The sequence below is a fragment of the Lissotriton helveticus genome, chromosome 9 (assembly GCF_964261635.1).
Source record: "Lissotriton helveticus chromosome 9, aLisHel1.1, whole genome shotgun sequence".
In the NCBI taxonomy this organism is placed as follows: domain Eukaryota; kingdom Metazoa; phylum Chordata; class Amphibia; order Caudata; family Salamandridae; genus Lissotriton; species Lissotriton helveticus.
Window position 1 is genome coordinate 929,206,645 of NC_136070.1, and position 15,114 is coordinate 929,221,758.

The following is a 15,114-nucleotide window of genomic DNA, read 5'->3' on the forward strand; positions in this document are numbered from 1 at the left end:
TGGTGCCATTACTTTGTGTAAGGAATAAAATTGGAAGCCCAAGAACGATTGCAAAATGATTATTTTCAAATAAAAGTTCTTCAGTTGGCTGCCCTATCTAGAAGCCTCTTTATACGCAGGGCCTTTATAGTGATCGCTGCTCTTGTTGAGTTCCTTTCTCTTTGTTTCTAATTCACTAATGCGTGGACATCATCTTTACAGCTCTGTTAATATTTCTACTTCATGCCTTCTGTGGGATGGGCGCTTTTATAATACCCACCATTGTCAGCCTTTCTTGAAATTAGCCTAGATTTATCAGATTAGACGCTGTTTCTTGACGTGGTCTGCTGTAATTATAGCAGATGGTCAAATTCGAGTACAGCCTGCGATGCTTGCTTGTTATGAGAGTCTTTAAAAGTAGTCTGCGGAATACGGTTGCGCTTGATGCTGCTTCTGCTTTCCTGAACGTGCTAGCGTATATGCTTGCGTGCGTTCTCCATCAGTCACAGGCTGCAAAATAAAAGTGGTAATACGAAGGTTGCGGCCATAACAGCTTTTTAGGTCTTGCCTAGGCAGCGCGCATGCGCTGCTCTAGGAGAGGGCCTTCAGCAATCAGTCTTCACTTTTCAAGCACTGCACTCCTGCTTGTGGTGGCATCCACCTTGCAGGAGCAAGCTTCTGGCCGCTGCGCGCAGCTGCTCACTTCGGTGGCCCCTGCGCACAGCTCCGGATGCCGCCACAAGCTCGAGTGCTTGAAAAGTGAAGACAGCTTGTTTGCAATGAAATCGCATTTATGTAGCACTGCATGCCACTGATGAGGCACTGAGTAGATTTGATGACGGAGGCATGTAATGCAAAAATATGTGAAGAAATACCGTTGAATGTTTCTACTACACCATACTTAGGCATATATTTTTTCTCACTTGTTTTCCCGACATGACTTTAAAGATTCGACAACTGCATTTTAGAAAGTGAAATTGGCATGCAACACTTTTTATGCAATATAATTCTCAGTATCTTATTTCAGAGCCCTTGTGCTAAGCTTCCTCCACGGCTTTGGCATTTGCTTCTGAGCAGCAAGAGATATGTCGGATAAAAAAAACCAAGCATTCTCCCTCGGTGTGCCTGAAGAGCGAGCGCTCTGTATTTTTTCTCTACGGCCGGTACTGGGGACCGGCACTTGTGCACGCGGCGCAATGCGCCTTGGTGAGCACTGCTGGTAGAAAACAACTGCGCACCTACCGGCCTATTATGTTTTGCAACACTTCTATTTTGTTTGAAAGAAAAATAACAGTGATTGGCCCACAAGCACAACGAATTGTGGTGGACACCCGAAGAGGCAGCGGCCATTGCCTGCTGTGCTTTTGTGCATCGTAGATAAGGGCTAACTCTACGCAGTAGCATCTGACAACTGTTTGAAGAAAACACAATTCTCTGATGGTAAACTGAAGCTAAAGATAACCCCCCTCGAGGGTTTCAAGCTTGTGCAATACCTTAACCCATAGACTGTGAAGCGTGGCTAGGTTACACTTTGCGCAAGCCAATATTCAAGTAAAGATATAAACACATTTCTTGAAGAATTGCTCCAGGGAACAAAAAGGCAATGGCCACCCACGTCCCCAAAAATTCCTCTGTGATAAACACAGTGAATAAGCAATAAACAAGTTATTATTCCCGAGCAAAAGACAGATTAGAAATTAGAATTGGTCATTTCAGAAATAAGTAGTCCAGATATACATCCAAGTTTTGAAAGTTCAAAAAGTCGTTTTTCTTTTATTTTCTTTTTTCTTTTTTTTGTTCGCATCACAGTTGCAGAAATTTCAAACAATGATTCTTGCTGATGAGTTGATTAACATCACCAAAATGCAGCCAAGCAGCTGACACGTGTTTCATCTCGGGGATCAATCACCCGACGACTTCATCAGGGCAAATACAAATCTTCGCAAATACAGTCACCACATTCCAGGTATGGCCTGTGTGTGGTCCCATACAACATGGGGCTAAAATAGTTATATTTCTCACATATAAATCACGTATCCTTCAGTTGTTTCACATAATATATGGTGTAGGTGGGACGACACGCTCCGTGAGGCTCCGACTGATTCATATAACGACTGAGAGCCGAATCTGAGAGGGAGACCCACATGAGGGGCTTTTCTTCTACTTTTTTATTGGACCTTACAGCCGGAAGGAGACGCCGAGGCTGAGTAAGGTCTTAAAGTGTTCCGGGCAATGAAACATGTTGGCTTATGGTAATGGTATGCATGTTTAGCAGCCAGCCTTGCTTTTTAGTTCGATAGGTTTCATGAAGTTAAGAATAAAAGTGATTGTGACCTGTATAGCTATCGATTTTAACTCATTTTTTGAGATTTTTCACTATTTTACTGCACGTATAGTTTTTTTGAACACATTTATTTTGGGCTTAATGACCGCCAATGATGATAACAATGGGCTTATCTGGTGAGTACCTACCAGGTCTCGCGATGGTGGTTCGCCCGTGAGGGGTCATTTCGCCCACACACATTTTTTTCAAATTTTTTCAATTTTTTTCACTCTGTCACATTGTGAGTGTTGTGAACTGAATGTATTGAAAGTTTACATGTACGTCAGTTTCTCCTTGGTTTTGGATTCAGACGGACTGTCTTAAATTGGAATGGAGGCTTTTTATTAAATAGGCAAGAAAACGTGTGACACTCTACCCCAAATATACAAAGGATAGGGGAGGAAATTGCTTATACAATAAAATTGCAACACGTTGTACACATTTGAATTTCAAAATACTTGCCTTAGAGAACCGGGTCATGTTGTTTTGATGATTATATGAGTGGAGGGCGAGCCTGGTGCTCATTTCTCCCTCCATGCTCCTTGTTGACAATATCACATAATATATAGCCAAAATTCTCAAAAGCGACTATTAATCAGGTCCAGCAAAAATTAGGTATATTCAGTTCAGGTCACGGAGAGTACTCCCATCTTCATCTTCAGCATACGAAAGTAAGTAAATACTTTAACCCTCTGGCTTGCTGCTGCACTTTGTAAGATGTCATTCAGTGTCGCCTGCTAAGAAAGCACCCTGGGTGGACCTAATATTGTGCCCTTCCTCATCTTTGTTCCCTCTGCTCTCTTTATGTCATCTAAGCGCAATAAATATAAGGAGCTACTTGAAAGGGTGTAACGTCAATTATGCAGGTAACTGCAAACACAACAATGATGGACAGAATGTGGATCAATGTCACACATTCACCCCAGTCAAAAGATCTGGGCCCAAATCCATCGTTTTTCCACTCCACACCACCCTGGGTTAGACAATGGCGATATGCAAATCAGCGCTGACCCTGTTGCCCCATGGGAACAGTCCAGTCCGAACTACAAAAGCCATGTCCTTCCCAGAACGGAAACAAGCATCCGAGGACCGGCCCGGTTTCGAGGTAACACCTCTCATCAGCCCGGCTAGCTTGATTCCAGTGGTGTGGAGTGTCTGGGACTCACGTCTGAGCATCCCCAGTACACTTAGAGCGGTAACTGCAAACACAACAATGATGGACAGAATGTGGATCAATGTCACACATTCACCCCAGTCAAAAGATCTGGGCCCAAATCCATCGTTTTTCCACTCCACACCACCCTGGGTTAGACAATGGCGATATGCAAATCAGCGCTGACCCTGTTGCCCCATGGGAACAGTCCAGTCCGAACTACAAAAGCCATGTCCTTCCCAGAACGGAAACAAGCATCCGAGGACCGGCCCGGTTTCGAGGTAACACCTCTCATCAGCCCGGCTAGCTTGATTCCAGTGGTGTGGAGTGTCTGGGACTCACGTCTGAGCATCCCCAGTACACTTAGAGCGGTAACTGCAAACACAACAATGATGGACAGAATGTGGATCAATGTCACACATTCACCCCAGTCAAAAGATCTGGGCCCAAATCCATTGTTTTTCCACTCCACACCACCCTGGGTTAGACAATGGCGATATGCAAATCAGCGCTGACCCTGTTGCCCCATGGGAACAGTCCAGTCCGAACTACAAAAGCCATGTCCTTCCCAGAACGGAAACAAGCATCCGAGGACCGGCCCGGTTTCGAGGTAACACCTCTCATCAGCCCGGCTAGCTTGATTCCAGTGGTGTGGAGTGTCTGGGACTCACGTCTGAGCATCCCCAGTACACTTAGAGCGGTAACTGCAAACACAACAATGATGGACAGAATGTGGATCAATGTCACACATTCACCCCAGTCAAAAGATCTGGGCCCAAATCCATCGTTTTTCCACTCCACACCACCCTGGGTTAGACAATGGCGATATGCAAATCAGCGCTGACCCTGTTGCCCCATGGGAACAGTCCAGTCCGAACTACAAAAGCCATGTCCTTCCCCGAACGGAAACAAGCATCCGAGGACCGGCCCGGTTTCGAGGTAACACCTCTCATCAGCCCGGCTAGCTTGATTCCAGTGGTGTGGAGTGTCTGGGACTCACGTCTGAGCATCCCCAGTACACTTAGAGCGGTAACTGCAAACACAACAATGATGGACAGAATGTGGATCAATGTCACACATTCACCCCAGTCAAAAGATCTGGGCTCAAATCCATCGTTTTTCCACTCCACACCACCCTGGGTTAGACAATGGCGATATGCAAATCAGCGCTGACCCTGTTGCCCCATGGGAACAGTCCAGTCTGAACTACAAAAGCCATGTCCTTCCCAGAACGGAAACAAGCATCCGAGGACCGGCCCGGTTTCGAGGTAACACCTCTCATCAGCCCGGCTAGCTTGATTCCAGTGGTGTGGAGTGTCTGGGACTCACGTCTGAGCATCCCCAGTACACTTAGAGCGGTAACTGCAAACACAACAATGATGGACAGAATGTGGATCAATGTCACACATTCACCCCAGTCAAAAGATCTGGGCCCAAATCCATCGTTTTTCCACTCCACACCACCCTGGGTTAGACAATGGCGATATGCAAATCAGCGCTGACCCTGTTGCCCCATGGGAACAGTCCAGTCCGAACTACAAAAGCCATGTCCTTCCCAGAACGGAAACAAGCATCCGAGGACCGGCCCGGTTTCGAGGTAACACCTCTCATCAGCCCGGCTAGCTTGATTCCAGTGGTGTGGAGTGTCTGGGACTCACGTCTGAGCATCCCCAGTACACTTAGAGCGGTAACTGCAAACACAACAATGATGGACAGATTGTAGTTCGGACTGGACTGTTCCCATGGGGCACAGGGTCAGCGCTGATTTGCATATCGCCATTGTCTAACCCAGGGTGGTGTGGAGTGGAAAAACGATGGATTTGGGCCCAGATCTTTGGACTGGGGTGAATGTGTGACATTGATCCACATTCTGTCCATCATTGTCGTGTTTGCAGTCAATTATGCAGAGCATTGAGATAAAGAACAGGCAACAGCGTCTGGAATGAAAATGAATTATTAAAAGAACATTTGTAGGTAAGGTCAGTGTGCTCCTATAAAATTAGCAGCGAAACTCGCCCCGGGCATCGCTCCGTAACAACCACAAAAATACATTACTTATTGAATGTAACGTTATCATGCATTTGAAAGATCTCTTCAGGCATGTTTCTCTCCCTGCTTACCCCTGCAACCCCTGCAACCTGTGGGACATCAAGACTGAACCCAGCCATATGCAAATCAGTCTTGACCCTGTGCCCCATGGGAACAGTCCAGTCCGAACTGCCAAGCCAGGTCCTCCTTAGACTGGAAACCAGCATCCAAGGACCGGTTTTGGGCTTTCAGCCCCCTCAGCCAGGATAACTTGATTCCAGTAGCATGGAGAGCACGGGACTCACGTCTGAGCATATCCGTCCCTCTCGGGGTGGCAAATGCAAAAACAACAGTGATGGACAGAATGCAGAACAATGTCATACATTCAACCCAGTACAGAGACCTGGGCCTAAATCCATTGTTTTTTGCTCACCATGCAATTACAGTTTGAACCCAGCCATATGCAAATCAGTCTTGACCCTGTGCCCCATGGGAACAGTTCTGCCCGAACTGCCAAGCCAGGTCCTCCCTGGACTGGAAAAAAGCATCCTAGGACCGGTTTCGGGCTTTCAGCTATGAACCCAAAACTGGTCCCGGGATGCTTGTGTCCGGTCCAGGGAAGACATGGCTTGGCAGCTTGGTGATGGATTAAACCCAGATCAGTTGACTGGGGGTGAGTGTTTGATTTGTTCAAGCGCTCCGTCCATCATCCCCTTTTGTATCGGACTGTTGCCATGAGGCATGTTTGATTTGCTCAAATGTTCCACCCATCATCCCCCTTGGTATCGCTTTGTTCGCCCTGAGTTGGCAGGGTATGCCCAGACGTGGGTCCCTTGCTCACTCTGCCATTGGATTCAAGATAGCCTGGCTGATGAGGGTTATGAACCCGAAACTGGTCACAGGATGCTTGTTCCTGGTCCAGGGAAGACATGGCTTGGCAGTTCGGCCTGGACTGTTGCCATGAGGCACAGAGTCAGACTGATTTGCATATGGCCATGTCTGAACTGGGGTGGTGGAGTGAGCAAAAGAATGATGATGGATTAAATCTAGATCAGTTGACTGGGGGTGAGTGTTTGATTTGCTCAAATGCTCCGTCCATCATCCCCTTTGGTATCGCTTTGTTCGCCCTGAGTTGGCAGGGTATGCCCAGATGTGGGTCCCTTTGCTCAAATGCTCCGTCCATCATCCCCTTTGGTATCGCTTTGTTCGCCCTGAGTTGGCAGGGTATGCCCAGATGTGGGTCCCTTGCTCACTCTGCCACTGGATTCAAGATAGCCTGGTTGATGAGGCTTATAAACCCGAAACTGGTCCCAGGATGCCTGTTTCCTGTCCAGGGAAGACATGTAGATGTAAATGTAGACGTACTTGTAAAGCGCACTGATACTCCTGAGTGTCCTGGTGCTGTACTCATACCGCTAGGGAACCCTTCCTAAGTTTTTCCCCGTGAAATGTCCACTCCTGGGCATCCCCAGGGTGCAACCAGGCATCCGTAGCGCTGTAGGGGGCCGTTGTGGAGACTAAGCAAGCTATTGCCCAGAGTTGCAGTGTGGGACCTATGCTTAGAGTAGGCACCGAGGCGAGAAATCAGGTCCGAGGAATTATGAGCCCAAGATCCGCCAAGACCAGCCAAGGCAGGAATTGAACCCTGGTCCCGGGCCAGACCTCTGCATCAGGGTCTGCCGCTCTAACCATTGAGCCACACTTCTCCACAAGACATGGCTTGACAGTTCGGGCTGGACTGTTGCCATGAGGTACAGGGTTAGACTGATTTGCATATGGCCATGTCTGAACTGGAGTGGTGGAGTGAGCTAAAGAATGATGATGGCTTAAACCCAGATCAGTTGACTGGGGGTCAGTGTTTGAATTGCTCAAATGTTCCTTCCATCATCCCCTTTGGTATCGCTTTGTTTGCCCTGAGTTGGCAGGGTAAGCCCAGACGTGGGTCCCTTGCTCACTCTGCCACTGGATTCAAGATAGCCTGGCTGATGAGGGTTATGAACCCGAAACTGTTCCCAGGATGGTTGTTTCCGGTCCAGGGAAGACATGGCTTGGCAGTTCGGGCTGGACTGTTGCCATGAGGCACAGGGTCAGACTGATTTGCAAATGGCCATGTCTGTACTGGGGTGGTGGAGTGAGCTAAAGAATGATGATGGATTAAACTCAGATCAGTTGACTGGGGGTGAGTGTTTGATTTGCTCAAATGCTCCGTCCATCATCCCCTTTGGTATCGCTTTGTTCGCCCTGAGTTGGCAGGGTATGCCCAGATTTGGGTCCCTTGCTCACTCTACCACTGGATTAAAGATAGCCTGGCGGATGAGGGTTATGAACCCGAAACTGGTCCCAGGATGCTCGTGGAGAAGTGTGGCTCAGGGGTTAGAGGCAGCAGACCCAGAAGCTGAGATCGGTCCTGGACCAGGGTTCAATTCCCGCCTAGGCAGGTCTTGGGCTAAAAATTCCACGGACTCGATAATTCTCGCCCCGGTGCCTCCTCGATTCACGGGTTCACACTCTGCGACTCTGGGCAATAGCTTGCTTAATCTCCACAACGGCCCCTCGCGGCGGGATGCCTGACTTTCACCTTGTGGATACCCTGCTATCTCACAGGGGAATACCAGGAAGGGTTCCCTAAGCAAGCGCCGGGAAACCCACTGCGGGTAGCTGTGCGCTATATAAGCTCAACTACATTTACATTTACATGCTTGTTTCCGGTCCAGGGAAGACATGGCTTGGCAGTTCGGGCTGGACTGTTGCCACGAGGCACAGGGTCAGACTGATTTGCATATGGCCATGTCTGTACTGGGGTGGTGGAGTGAGCTAAAGAATGATGATGGATTAAACCCAGATCAGTTGACTGGGGGTGAGTGTTTGATATGCTCAAATGCTCCGTCCATCATCCCCTTTGGTATTGCTTTGTTTGCCCCTGAGTTGGCAGGGTATGCCCAGACGTGGGTCCCTTGCTCACTCTACCACTGGATTCAAGATAGCCTGGCTGATGAGGGTTATGAACCCGAAACTGGCCCCAGGATGCTTGTTTCCCGTCCAGGGAAGACATGGCTTGATAGTTCGGGCTGGACTGTTGCCATGAGGCACAGGGTCAGACTGATTTGCAAATGGCCATGTCTGTACTGGGGTGGTGGAGTGAGCTAAAGAATGATGATGGATTAAACCCAGATCAGTTGACTGGGGGTGAGTGTTTGATTTGCTCAAATGCTCCGTCCATCATCCCCTTTGGTATCGCTTTGTTCGCCCTGAGTTGGCAGGGTATGCCCAGATTTGGGTCCCTTGCTCACTCTACCACTGGATTCAAGATAGCCTGGTTGATGAGGGTTATGAACCCGAAACTGGTCCCAGGATGCTTGTTTCCGGTCCAGGGAAGACATGGCTTGGCAGTTCGGGCTGGACTGTTGCCATGAGGCACAGGGTCAGACTGATTTGCATATGGCCATGTCTGAACTGGGGTGGTGGAGTGAGCTAAAGAATGATGATGGATCAAACCTAGATCAGTTGACTGGGGGTGAGTGTTTGATTTGCTCAAATGCTCTGTCCATCATCCCCTTTGGTATCTCATACCCATTGCTGAGCAGTAAAAGGCATTCATAATTGGAGTGCATTTCACACTTCCATAGGCAACCGATTGTTGTTTTTCTGTCTTTAATGGATGGCAGGTGGGAAGAAAGTAAGTAACTCTATTGAACAGTGTAGAAGAAAGCTTGTCACTGCCCTGGGTGGGATAAAGTGGCTTTTGACTGTAATCTTTTCTTGGTGCACATCCTTCAGGAGCCATTCATTCATGGAGAACGGATCTGTACTGCTTGCCAGGAGCAACTCCCAAAGTCAACTCCTTTGGGAAAGTGCTGATGTCGGCAAGTGAAATTAGCAGTTTTTTTGCCATACTGAACTTGTCTCACTCCACGAACTTGTGTCATTAGACCTGATTGAGGCCTCAGCTTGCTAGCTTCTTTTACACAGTGAGAAAGTGTGAGAAGTTGGCCTGGTATATGATGTTCACTATTCTAGTGAGCACCTTGCACCAGTCCAAACAACCCTTATGGTGATGGTTGTAAAGTCAACCTTATAGACCAGCTATCCTAAAGGTAGCATGGACAAAGCAGTCTTAGGCTAAAACGTCAGAGAGCATGTGAAGCAAGCTGTTTTACCATATGTAACCCCCTTGAATACCAAATGAAAGGACACCACACAGGTTATATATAAAATATATATGTATTTATTATAATCACAACCCCTCTGAACTCTTTATGAGGTCAGAGGCTAAAGCACATAACAAGATACTTAATTATCATACAGTAAGTTGCACAATATACAGTAGAGCCCTAGGGGCACGTAAAACCATATACTAAAATAGTGGTATAAGAACCACGTCACGAACACAGGATAGGCCTAGGGCCTAGGGAATCACTGGGGCTTCGCTAAGCTAACAAGAGTTAGGGAGTAGGAGGCCCACGGGATGCGTCTGCAGTGTCTATTCACACACGCGAGTTACCATAGAGTTATAATGGGAACGAAAGAATTGGAAACTAGTTCTTTTAGGACACTTCCGGATGGACTAGGAGAAAGCTACTTAAAAGTAGGACACTTGGATAGTCAATACCAACAGGAGCACCGAAGTACTCGTGTTACCTCACCCACAGGAGCCGGGTGCATAGGTGTCAAAGTGTGTCGGGTGTCGTCGCTGATTCCTAAGGAGACCTGCAAAAAGATGCTGCAGGCGACCAGGAGAGAAGTGTCTGGGTGGATCCAAGGGCGGATCGAGGATGAAGAGTACCTGAAAGCAGAGGGGACAAAGTCTGGGTCACTAGCCAGTGACCAGGAAGGAACCAGGCGATGTCGCGAAGCAATCAGGTGATGTCGTGAAGATTGACTCTGCAGCCACGTGGACTGGGAGGCGTCGACAAGAACCAGGAGCTGGATACGGACTGTCCCACGAAGGATCTCGTTGTTGGCGGCGTCGGCTTCCAGATTGGAGTCAACAGGCCTTGGCAAATTCAACCCACGCAAGAATCGAATATTCACTTCGGGTTAGACCAGCAAGGTATAGGGGGCTTCTCCTTTGCAGGGAAGCAGGGGCCCACCCGGAGCAACCAGGCAGGTGGTTCAGATTTAAAGGTTCATCGTCACAGAGGCCACTAGCCAACGGGCAAGTAACCGGACAGACGTGTCAAGCACAAAAACACCAGCAGGCCCTACGCGGCACTTGTGGAGTGTGGAGGGCTGTGCGTTGGTGCAGAAGGTGCTATGGGCTGGGGCTTCTTAATCCCCAATGCACAACTTCGAGGATGCCTCAAAAGCTGCACAAGTAGCAAAGTGCAGGTTATTGAAGATGGCCGGTCCCACGTCTCTCATCGCCTCCACCGGTCTCAGCTTTGCTCTGGCTGTGGATCGGGGTCTATGAAGTCAGGAAGTCTGGCTCCCATCAGACTCTGTGCTTGGGCTCCGGCTGGAGCGTCGACAAAGTAAACTGCAGATCGCTGGATGGTGCCTGTTTGCACAGGGTGGTCACTCCTTAACCACAAGGGAGATTCTTCAGTCTTCTAGTTGCAGTAGAATGTCGAAGGTCCAGAGTTTCGTTACAAGTTTCAGTTCAGGATAAATCTAAAGTCTCTTGACTCAGCTCCTAACTATATACTAATCTGAGGGGCTGGATTACCTGCAAGGTCCCTCCTATGGGTGGGACCAGGGAAGGGGGCGGTTGCACCCCTTTCCCTTTGTCCAGTTTCGCGCCAGAGCTGGGGCTGGAGTGCCCCTGCAACTGGTTTGAACCGGGCTATGCATGGGTCACCTTGTGTGCCTCAGGCAGTGTCTCATTTCATTCAGTCCTCCCTGCCCCAATACACTATGGCCTGTCTGGGGTGGTGCTAGCACCTCCCAAGACAGGAAACCTATTGTCCAAGCCTCCCCCGCTGGAAGGACTCCCAGCAGCAGGAGGTCAGACTTGTGTCTGTGGCAGCAGCATCCATTTTGTGATGCTGAGGCTCTGGTTAACTTTAACCGGGATTAACAGGAACAACATGTCTTCTCCCTCTAGAAGGGAGGAATGCTACCTCTGTCTCCAGAACTGGCGAGGGGGTAGTATTCCAAACCGTATGACACCTTACACGACATGTTTTGATAAAGCCAAACCAGAGTTAGCATTTAACCGCGAGGATTATAATGCACTTAAGAGTATATGGTATGGCTATATCATAGAACAGCTATAAGGACATGGTTCCGAAAGCGGCAGACAGGCTCAGCTCATGCTAGAGCCTCATCTCACATAAAACCAAGCACTCTGCCTTCAGGATTGTTAAGGCCTGCCATAGGAGTGATTTATAGGTATATATGTGTCTATATATAATGGTAGGTATAGGGATACTATACCTAAGCAAGGGGTGATTACACAACCTTGCCCCAGCTGAGTGATCAGCCAGTTGTGTCAATTTGGATGGCCAGCCAGGGGTGGCATAATTCATGCTGCAGCCCCTGGTAGGCCTTGGATGCACCTATGCCCTGGGTACCTATGGTACACTATACAGGGGCTCACAAGGTGACCCAACATCCAATTGGAGATGTACCTAAAGTACATGGAGTCCACTTTACAGTGAGAGCAGATAGCCTGGGCCCTGATTAGCAGGATCCCAGGCCAACTAAGTCGAAAACCAGCTAAACACAAGGCAAAAAATCTGGGGTAACCATAGTCAGGTATCCACCTTCCTACACTACCCCCCCTACCCCCGCCAAACGAAAGGAGATAGGGCTATCCTTGACCAGGTAAGCTTATATTGCCTAAGTGGCCATATAAGGAAGTACCTCCACTAGCATGGTTACCCACTGTCTCGTGATCCACTAAGCAATCCCTCACCCTAGGGGTATCAGAGGGTCTCCACCATAGGGAATCTTTACTTGTGGTGTGTTTTGGCAAAGTAAAAGACTGGTGTTGAGATGGAGTACTGAAGTGAGGCTCCACTAATGTAGGGCTCAGCTTCCTCCAATCACTATCCACCATGTGTACCTTTCTTTCCATGACTGAGTTGCATTGTGCTCTCAGGGTCAACCTCTGGCTGTCTACAGCTGGAGGCTGGGTCCCTTTTGTTGGCTTACTGGAGGGACAGGTCAGGTTTGGGGCCTTTGGGTCCCAGGTTTGGCTGTGCCCAACAGAGTCCATCTGGGGGAGGTTCCTAACTAAGAGTAAGGGAGATCCCTCAGGAGTTTTGGGAATTTTAACCTTGCTAGGGCTGCTAGCTTCGGTGCCCCATATCTGCTGATGGGAGGGGGGGTTCCTGTGGACAGGGGGCCCTTTGGGGTCCACTGGCCTCCCTGACCTCTACAGCCCTGGGCTGACTGAGGCAGGGTAGAGAGGGGCAGGTTACCTGCTCCAGACTGGGTCCCACCTTGGAAGGGTCCACTGACATCAGGGGCTCTGCCAGGCTAGGCCTGACTACCTCTGGGGCAGTTCCTTCACAAGGGGTAGGGTCAGTTCCCTGAGGAGGCTGACTCTCACCTAATGTCTGGTGGGAGGGAGACTTTTCTTCCTCCCCAATACTCTCTGTCTGAGTGGAGTGATCCATAGTTTCAGGCTTCACAACACTAAAATCTGTTTGAGTTTGGGCTGTGACAATCATAGCCCTACCAACCTTTTCAGGAAGGAACTCTGTTTGTGTGTGGCCTGTGACCATCACAGCCCTGCCAACCTTTTCAGGGAAGTCTGCTTGAGCCTGGGCTGTGACCATCACAGCCCTTCCAACCTCTTTAGGAAGGAATTCTGCTTGAGCTGGGGCTCTGGCCAACACAGCCCCACTAACCTTTTCGGGAAGGCCTAACATTTTGGAATGGGTTTCTTGTTCTACCCCAGCCCAGGCTGAGATCTCTAGATCATTTCCCAGTAGACAATCTACAGGCAAGTTTGTAGACACTGCCACTCTCTTTGGGCCAGTGACACCTCCCCAGCTGAGATTTATTACTGCCATGGGATGATCTTTCGGCACTCCATCAATGTTGGTCACTTGATAGGTGAACCCAGGTAAAAGTTGTCCTGAGGGGACTAGACTGTCAGTCACCATAGTGATGCTAGCCCCTGTGTCTCTGTAGGCTTCAACTTTCTGGCCATTGATGATGTGCTCCTGTCTGCACTTGCCCAAAGTGTTGGGACAAGCGGAAAAGTTGGCAAACCCCATGCCATCCTCACAGACTAGAGTTTGTTGGTTAGAGGACCTGGTTAGGCCTGAGTCCCCCTGAGTTCCCCAAGTATACCCAGCCACATTTTTGGGGGCACTCCCACCACCTGGGGGATTACTACTAATAGTAACAGGAGGTCTGGGAGTATTACTTGGTGGAATGTTTTCCTTATTGTTGGCCTTTGGGCAACTACTGTCAGTCTTCCAGTGGCCAGGCTGTTTACAGACATGGCAATAAGGTTTCTTTTGGCTAGAGGGAGTGTTTTGGGACCCACCCCCACCATTGGAGTTTTGGGGCCCTGTAGAGGACTTGTCTTTTGATTTATCCCCACCTTTCTCTTGAGGCTTGGTAGAATCTTTCTTCTGGTCACCACCCTGATTTTTAGGCCTAATCCTGGTTCTGACCCATTTGTCTGCCCTCTTACCCAATTCTTGTGGAGAGGCCAGATCAGAGTCCACCAGGTGCTGGTGTAGGAGCTGGTTTTGACAATTACTAAAGATCTGCTCCCTCATAATCAAATTATACAATCCTGTAAAGTCCTGTACTTTGCTGCCCAATAGCCAGCCCTCCAGATCCTTAGTAGCACAATCTACAAAATCAGTCCAGTCCTGAGTCTGTGTCTTCTGGGTATCCCTGAACAACACCCTATATTGCTCAGTGGTTAAGCCAAACCCATCAATTAGAGCACTCTTCAGGGCTGAGTAGTTTTTAGCATCCTCATCACTAACTGTGAGGAGCTTATCTCTACCTTTTTCTGAAAAGGAGAGCCACAAGATTGCTGCCCACTGACTTTGGGATACCTGCTATACTTTGCAGGCCCTCTCCAAAGCAGTTATCCATTTGTGGATGTCATCCCCATCTTTGTAGGGGGGCACAATCTTACTTAGGTTTCTATTATCATAGGACCTATCTTTATCCTTAGGGATATTGCTGCCACCAGTGGAATCTAATCCACTTAACTTTTGCTCTCTTACAAGAGCAAGTTTTGCCTTGGCTAGGGCAAGTTCTTCTCTCTCAATCCTGAGTTGGACTTCCCTCATCCTAGCCTGGTGTTCTCTCCTCTGATGAGAAGTCATTCCCCTCTGAGAACCCCTTGAAGCATTGGAGTGGAGAGACTCCCTCCACCAGCCCACTGGACTACGGAAACGCCCTCTACGCCGGAACCACAGCCAAGCTACAGAAAAGACTCCAGCGCATCCAGAACGCCTCCGCCCGACTCATCCTGGATGTCCCCCGACGCAGCCACATCTCCAGCCACCTGAGGAACCTGCACTGGCTCCCCGTCGACAAGAGGATCACGTTCCGGCTCCTCACCCACGCACACAAGTCTCTCCACGACCTGGGCCCCAAGTACCTCAACGACCGCCTGACCTTCTACATGCCCACCCGCCAGCTACAGTCCACCAGCCTCGCCCTCGCAGCCGTACCACGCATCCGAAGAGCCACCGCCGGAGGAAGATCC

The 15,114-nt window shown here is 49.1% G+C and overlaps 1 protein-coding gene across 1 annotated transcript in view; it reads left to right on the forward strand.

Annotated features, from left to right (window-relative positions):
• The window catches only part of LOC144783063 (cytochrome P450 2C5-like), a 524,719-nt gene that overhangs the window by 37,371 nt on the left and 472,234 nt on the right, over positions 1 to 15,114 (forward strand). The gene's annotated exons all lie outside the window — the stretch shown is intronic.